The sequence below is a fragment of the Pogoniulus pusillus genome, chromosome 3, assembly GCF_015220805.1.
Source record: "Pogoniulus pusillus isolate bPogPus1 chromosome 3, bPogPus1.pri, whole genome shotgun sequence".
Lineage (NCBI taxonomy): Eukaryota > Metazoa > Chordata > Aves > Piciformes > Lybiidae > Pogoniulus > Pogoniulus pusillus.
In genome coordinates this window covers 45593828-45600822 of record NC_087266.1, presented here as the reverse complement: position 1 = coordinate 45600822, position 6995 = coordinate 45593828, and the positions used below count along the sequence as shown (strand labels likewise).

The 6995-nt window shown below is 50.5% G+C and overlaps 1 protein-coding gene across 5 annotated transcripts in view; it reads left to right on the top strand.

Annotated features, from left to right (window-relative positions):
- Positions 1 to 6995, top strand: part of ELF1 (E74 like ETS transcription factor 1) — a 108967-nt gene that overhangs the window by 488 nt on the left and 101484 nt on the right. The window contains exon 1 of one of the 5 annotated variants that reach the window (XM_064174604.1): positions 33 to 112. The exons of 1 other annotated variant lie outside the window; for it this stretch is intronic. The gene's annotated coding sequence lies outside the window, so the exon portion shown is untranslated. Of the gene's footprint in view, positions 1 to 32; positions 281 to 610; positions 944 to 5055; positions 5256 to 6995 lie in introns of those variants that run through there. 3 more of the 5 variants (XM_064174610.1, XM_064174635.1, XM_064174624.1) reach the window with 3 other exon arrangements.

Genomic DNA, 6995 nt, shown 5'->3' with positions numbered 1-6995 from the left:
GCTCTTCTCCCCCGCCCTTCCCCACCTCCTGCCCTCACCCGCTCCTCCTCTCCCGCCCCCAGGAGAGACAAGCGCTCTGTGGGGAGCCGCTCGGAGACGAAGCTGCCGCTTCGTAAGTGCTACCCGCCCGCTACAGGTTGCGGCGAGCCCCGCGCTCGGGGGGACGGGGAGGCTCACGGGGGACGAGACTTTAGCTACGGGTTCGAGCCCCGCCGCCAGCAGCACTTCGTGCCGGGCTCTTACTGCCCCGCTGCGGCTGTGGGAGACGGGAGGTGCGGGGGTAAGCAGCGGGGGGTGGAAAGGCTGAGGAGCCGGGGAGGCGGCGGTGGGCTCTGGTGCGAGTCGGGGGCGGTGCGCGCCCTCTGGCCACGGCCGGTGGCGCCCTGTCCCGCCTGGCACCCCTGCCAACTTTCTGAAGAGTTCAGGCAGCGCGTGTGTTGGGGTGGGTAGCTGCGTGCCGACTGCGCCTCCTTTTCCTTCTCCTGCCCCAGCCGCTGCAGCCCTGCCCTTGCCCGGCCGCCGAGGGGCAGCGGCGGCTCCGCGCTGCCGGGCAGGGTGGCGCGCGCGCCCCGGCGCGGGGAGGCCGCGGCGCGTGCGTGTGTGCCCGAGGCGGCGGGGGAGGGGGCCGCGGTCCGGCGCCGCCCCGGAGCGGCCGCGGTGGGGACGGACGCGACACGTCGGCTCCGGACGGGCTGTGTTGCCACCCGGGCGTGTTCGTGCCTCTGGGTGGCCGACTCTGGTGACGCCTCAGAAGCGCTCCTCAGCTCCCCCCGCCGCCGCCAAACAAAACTCATGCCGGGTTTGCGTTCCGCATCCCCCGTCTCTTCCAGCGCTGTAACTTATTTCCCGGCCGTGTCGCCAGAAAAATAGTATTAATTCACCGACTACAGCTGGCAACCTTTTCGCTATAGTCACGCACGAGGGTGGAGGAGAAGCCTGTGGAGTGAGTCATGGGTTTAAGAGGCCCTCTGGTTGTTTATGGCAAAACTAGGGGGTGGTTCATTCACCGTGTGGGAAATAAGTGGAGTAAGAGTTGCTTAAATTCATAAAGTGGTAAGACAGAAGTATTTTTATGTACCCCCCTGTCTCAGCTTGCTATCGGGCTGCCTTGTAAAGGAGGAGGGGAAGTAAGTTTGTTCTTGAAGGAGGACTTGTGGTCAGGCTGCCATAGCTAACTGCAGCAGCTAATGCATTTGTCAGCATTTCCATCTGAAGGGTAGTTTTAATGTGCTTTACGACTTGCTTATAAAAATAGGCACTGGGTTGAAATTTGGTTGACTGCCTCTTCTCCAGAAGTATCACAGTATCATCAGGGCTGGAAGAGACCTCACAGATCATCAAGTCCAACCCTTTACCACAGAGCTCAAGGCTAGACCATGGCACCAAGTGCCACGTCCAGTCCTGCCTTGAACAGCTCCAGGGACGGCGACTCCACCACCTCCCCGGGCAGCCCATTCCAGTGTCCAATGACTCTCTCAGGGAAGAACTTTCTCCTCACCTCCAGCCTAAATTTCCCCTGGCACAGCCTGAGGCTGTGTCCTCTTGTTCTGGTGCTGGCCACCTGAGAGAAGAGAGCAACCTCCTCCTGGCCACAACCACCCCTCAGGTAGTTGTAGACAGCAATAAGGTCTGCCCTGAGCCTCCTCTTCTCCAGGCTAACCAATCCCAGCTCCCTCAGCCTCTCCTCGTAGGGCTGTGCTCAAGGCCTCTCCCCAGCCTCGTCGCCCTTCTCTGGACATGGTCAAGCATCTCAATGTCCCTCCTAAACTGGGGGGCCCAGAACTGAACACAGCACTCAAGGTGTGGTCTAACCAGTGCAGAATACAGGGGCAGAATGACCTCCCTGCTCCTGCTGGCCACCCCATTCCTGATGCAGGCCAGGATGCCACTGGCTCTCTTGGCCACCTGGGCACACTGCTGGCTCATGTTCAGGTGGGTATCAATCAGCACCCCCAGATCCCTCTCTGGCTGCTCTCCAGCCACTCCGACCCCAGCCTGTATCTCTGCATGGGGTTCTGCTTAGATGTGATGTGGAAATCTATTGGAGATATTGGCTGCTTATGCATCTGTACACATTTAGAGCTGCTAGTCCACAAAAATTGGTTCCCCAAATTCGTTACACTGGGGAGGAGTTAAAGGGCTTGGCCTCTGCAGGCATTGCTGTCTGTGCTTTGAGTAGCTTAGCAGAGGGTCTCTGAAGCTCTCAAGCTACATCAGGGGAAATTTAGGCTGGAGGTGAGGAGAAAGTTCTTCACTGAGAGAGTCATTGGACACTGGAATGGGCTGCCCGGGGAGGTGGTGGAGTCGCCGTCCCTGGAGCTGTTCAAGGCAGGATTGGACGTGGCACTTGGTGCCATGGTCTAGCCTTGAGCTCTGTGGTAAAGGGTTGGACTTGATGATCTGAGGTCTCTTCCAACCTTGGTGATACTGTGATACGGTGAAGACTCTTGTAAAGTCCTTGTCACCTTGCCTTAGGGCACCCACCTACAGAAGTGACATGGGGCACTTGTGTATCTGCAGAACTCTGACTGGAATGCCGGGACAGTTTGAACACTTCTTGGCCTCAGACAAGAAGCAGGTGTTGAAATGAAAGCAGAGTATGTTAACTTTGCTCTGATTTTGTTTTGTTTTGGTTTTAATTTTTTTAACTGTTCAGTTGCTGCTTCTGAGACAGGGAAAATGCACAGTATTTAAGCTGTCCCATTTCTGTACCTCTATATAGACAAGTGGATCCCATGAAACATGCCTGCCACCCAGTGGATATAGCTGGTCTCTATAGAGTCTATATTCTATACATTTACTACCTCTCGGCCCCACCTAGCCTTAGCCCGACCCCATTAGTAAGTTTGCACAGCGAAGTGCTCCGGCGTTGTAAAAATGCCAGGCTCATCTCCTCACCCTGGGCCCCGGCATCCTGACGTGGTTTCCCACTGCCCTTCCCGGCCAGCTTGGAGGATGAAACAGAGATACATTTTTCCAAGGTGTAGCAGCTTCACAGTTGACCAGCAGTGAGAAGAGATAACGTGAATGAGGCTGGTGATTGTATTTGGAGGAGGGGTAGTTTCACAGTTGGGATGGCTGGTAACATGAATGAGGCTGATGGTTATATTTGGAAGGAGAGGTAGTTTCACAGTTGGGATGGCTGGTAACATGAATGAGGCTGATGGTTATATTTGGAAGAAGAGGTAGTTTCACAGTTGGGATGGCTGGTAACATGAATGAGGCTGGTGATTCTATTTGGAAGGAGAGGTAGTTTCACAGTTGGGATGGCTGGTAACATGAATGAGGCTGGTGATTCTATTTGGAAGGAGAGGTGGTTTCACAGTTGGGATGGCTGGTAACATGAATGAGGCTGGTGATTCTATTTGGAAGGAGAGGTGGTTTCACAGTTGGGATGGCTGGTAACATGAATGAGGCTGGTGATTCTATTTGGAAGGAGAGGTAGTTTCACAGTTGGGATGGCTGGTAACATGAATGAGGCTGGTGATTCTATTTGGAAGGAGAGGTGGTTTCACAGTTGGGATGGCTGGTAACATGAATGAGGCTGGTGATTCTATTTGGAAGGAGAGGTGGTTTCACAGTTGGGATGGCTGGTAACATGAATGAGGCTGGTGATTCTATTTGGAAGGAGAGGTGGTTTCACAGTTGGGATGGCTGGTAACATGAATGAGGCTGGTGATTCTATTTGGAAGGAGAGGTGGTTTCACAGTTGGGATGGCTGGTAACATGAATGAGGCTGGTGATTCTATTTGGAAGGAGAGGTGGTTTCACAGTTGGGATGGCTGGTAACATGAATGAGGCTGGTGATTCTATTTGGAAGGAGAGGTAGTTTCACAGTTGGGATGGCTGGTAACATGAATGAGGCTGGTGATTCTATTTGGAAGGAGAGGTGGTTTCACAGTTGGGATGGCTGGTAACATGAATGAGGCTGGTGATTCTATTTGGAAGGAGAGGTAGTTTCACAGTTGGGATGGCTGGTAACATGAATGAGGCTGATGGTTATATTTGGAAGAAGAGGTAGTTTCACAGTTGGGATGGCTGGTAACATGAATGAGGCTGGTGATTCTATTTGGAAGGAGAGGTGGTTTCACAGTTGGGATGGCTGGTAACATGAATGAGGCTGGTGATTCTATTTGGAAGGAGAGGTAGTTTCACAGTTGGGATGGCTGGTAACATGAATGAGGCTGGTGATTCTATTTGGAAGGAGAGGTAGTTTCACAGTTGGGATGGCTGGTAACATGAATGAGGCTGGTGATTCTATTTGGAAGGAGAGGTGGTTTCACAGTTGGGATGGCTGGTAACATGAATGAGGCTGGTGATTCTATTTGGAAGGAGAGGTGGTTTCACAGTTGGGATGGCTGGTAACATGAATGAGGCTGGTGATTCTATTTGGAAGGAGAGGTGGTTTCACAGTTGGGATGGCTGGTAACATGAATGAGGCTGGTGATTCTATTTGGAAGGAGAGGTGGTTTCACAGTTGGGATGGCTGGTAACATGAATGAGGCTGGTGATTCTATTTGGAAGGAGAGGTGGTTTCACAGTTGGGATGGCTGGTAACATGAATGAGGCTGGTGATTCTATTTGGAAGGAGAGGTAGTTTCACAGTTGGGATGGCTGGTAACATGAATGAGGCTGGTGATTCTATTTGGAAGGAGAGGTGGTTTCACAGTTGGGATGGCTGGTAACATGAATGAGGCTGGTGATTCTATTTGGAAGGAGAGGTAGTTTCACAGTTGGGATGGCTGGAGAATTGGATTTTGCAACCCCTACCTTTGCTGTAGGATTTCCATGTAAACATAAAGGTTTTAGCACATGGGCTGCTGGGTTTTCTGGGTGCCTGACCTGAGTTGCTGGGATCTGCTTTGCTGAATTTATGTTATACATTGTATGAACTGAAGTTATGCTGAGTTTGCCCATCCAGATAAAAGTCAATGAACATTCTTTCACTCAATACACAGAGGGTTCTGAGCATGTTAAAAGTATAAGTCTTGAGTGTCAGAATTGCACTCGGTGTCCTTACCTTTCTGCTTTAATATTTTTGTGTTGTAGTTTCTCATCTTTAAAAACCATGTGGGTAACAGTATCCTTTATCCTGCAGATGACTGCTGTAATGAGAACTGTAGAAGAACCTGAGAGAACATAAACAATTCCTCTGTGCTTTGGAAATATTTAGTGATGCTCCAGAAAACAAGGGCAAAAAGAGGAATTTTTATGTTAATCCTGACAAAACTTCTGTGGGGAAAAAATGTGACCAGGTCAGTTGCAATTAGTGATTAACCTCCATGCATATGAGCTCTAAGAGATGGTTAAATTGCCATAGGCCACTTAGTTCTAATAATTCCTAGCTAACAACTGAATGATCTTTGAGGTCTCTTCCAACCCTGACAATTTCTGCCTTCTTAATTACAGTTTTAGTACTGCTTTTTGTGTGTAATTTCCTAGGGTTTATTTCCCTTGGGAAAGGACCCAAAAAGCAGATAGTCTAGATCAGCATACTCATGTCACCACCCTTCATCTGCTGAGTTCCTCATGTAGTGCCTGGGACTCTATTGTTTGAGCTCTCTGTAGAGCATAATCAGTGATGGTAGGCCATGGCTGTGGTCTGTGCTCCTGCAAAGGCTGCTAGGATTGATCAGGGAAAGGGCAAGAAGAAGCAAGACTCATGCTCATGTCCCAAGTACTTTGGCCTCCACCAGCCCTTAAGTAGGAACTGTGGAGCCTCTTGCCATTCTCTGGCTTGGAGCATGGTTCTTTCAGCTGCAGCACTGTCCTGAATAGGTGATGAGGGGACAAATTGCTTAATGTGATAGGGATGGTCTCTGATGTTTAATCAGCACTAAGAAGAATGTAGATATGGCCTAGCAAATACATACTTACAATGCACGAAGTACAATTTGTCTTCAAATGTTTGACCAAATGCAAGTGGATTTTTCATGGGGGAAGCAAAGGGACATCTCCAATGTAGCAGTTCCAGCCATCATGTCAAATTTCACATCTGTCACCCCGAGCTGGAAGGGCACTGAAGCCTTTCAGATTTGCCAGAGATTTCTGTTCAACATTTAAAGAGCATATTTTCCTTGATCTCATTCTGGAAGCAGCAAAGTATTTTATTTTGTTTGACTTGTAATCATGGTATGCCCTAGCTCAGAGGCAACCCCTACAACACATGGAACAAAATTTATCCCGAGGCAGACATTCAACTCAGAAAACTTCAACCCAAACAGTCAAAGTCTGGACGAGTTACAAACAGCTGGAAGCACATCTTGCATTGGAAGCATTCAGCAACTGCCCAATAGGCAATGCTACAAGCTTCATCAATACTGTGTACATGTTTATGGAATTATAATATTAGTTAATAGTTTACCTGGTCAATCAACTGGCAGCCAGTTGGTTTTGATGTCTTTTTTTTTTTCCTAAAGAATTGAATCTACAATTCTTTGGTAAGTTGTATGAGTGATTTTCCTTACTCATGTTATTCATGATGATACCAAGCTGGGGGCAGATGTGGCTGGATTGGAGGGCAGAAGGGCTCTGCAGCGGGACCTTGACCGCCTGGACAGATGGGCAGAGTCCAAGGGGATGGCATTCAATAGCTCCAAGTGCAGGGTGCTGCACTTTGGCCACAGCAACCCCATGGAGAGATACAGGCTGGGGTCGGAGTGGCTGGAGAGCAGCCAGACAGAGAGGGATCTGGGGGTGCTGATTGATACCCACCTGAACATGAGCCAGCAGTGTGCCCAGGTGGCCAAGAGAGCCAGTGGCATCCTGGCCTGCATCAGGAATGGTGTGGTCAGCAGGAGCAGGGAGGTCATTCTGCCCCTGTATTCTGCACTGGTTAGACCACACCTTGAGTCCTGTGTTCAGTTCTGGGCCCCCCAGTTTAGGAGGGACATTGAGATGCTTGAGCGTGTCCAGAGAAGGGCAACGAGGCTGGGGAGAGGCCTTGAGCACAGCCCTATGAGGAGAGGCTGAGGGAGCTGGGATTGGTTAGCCTG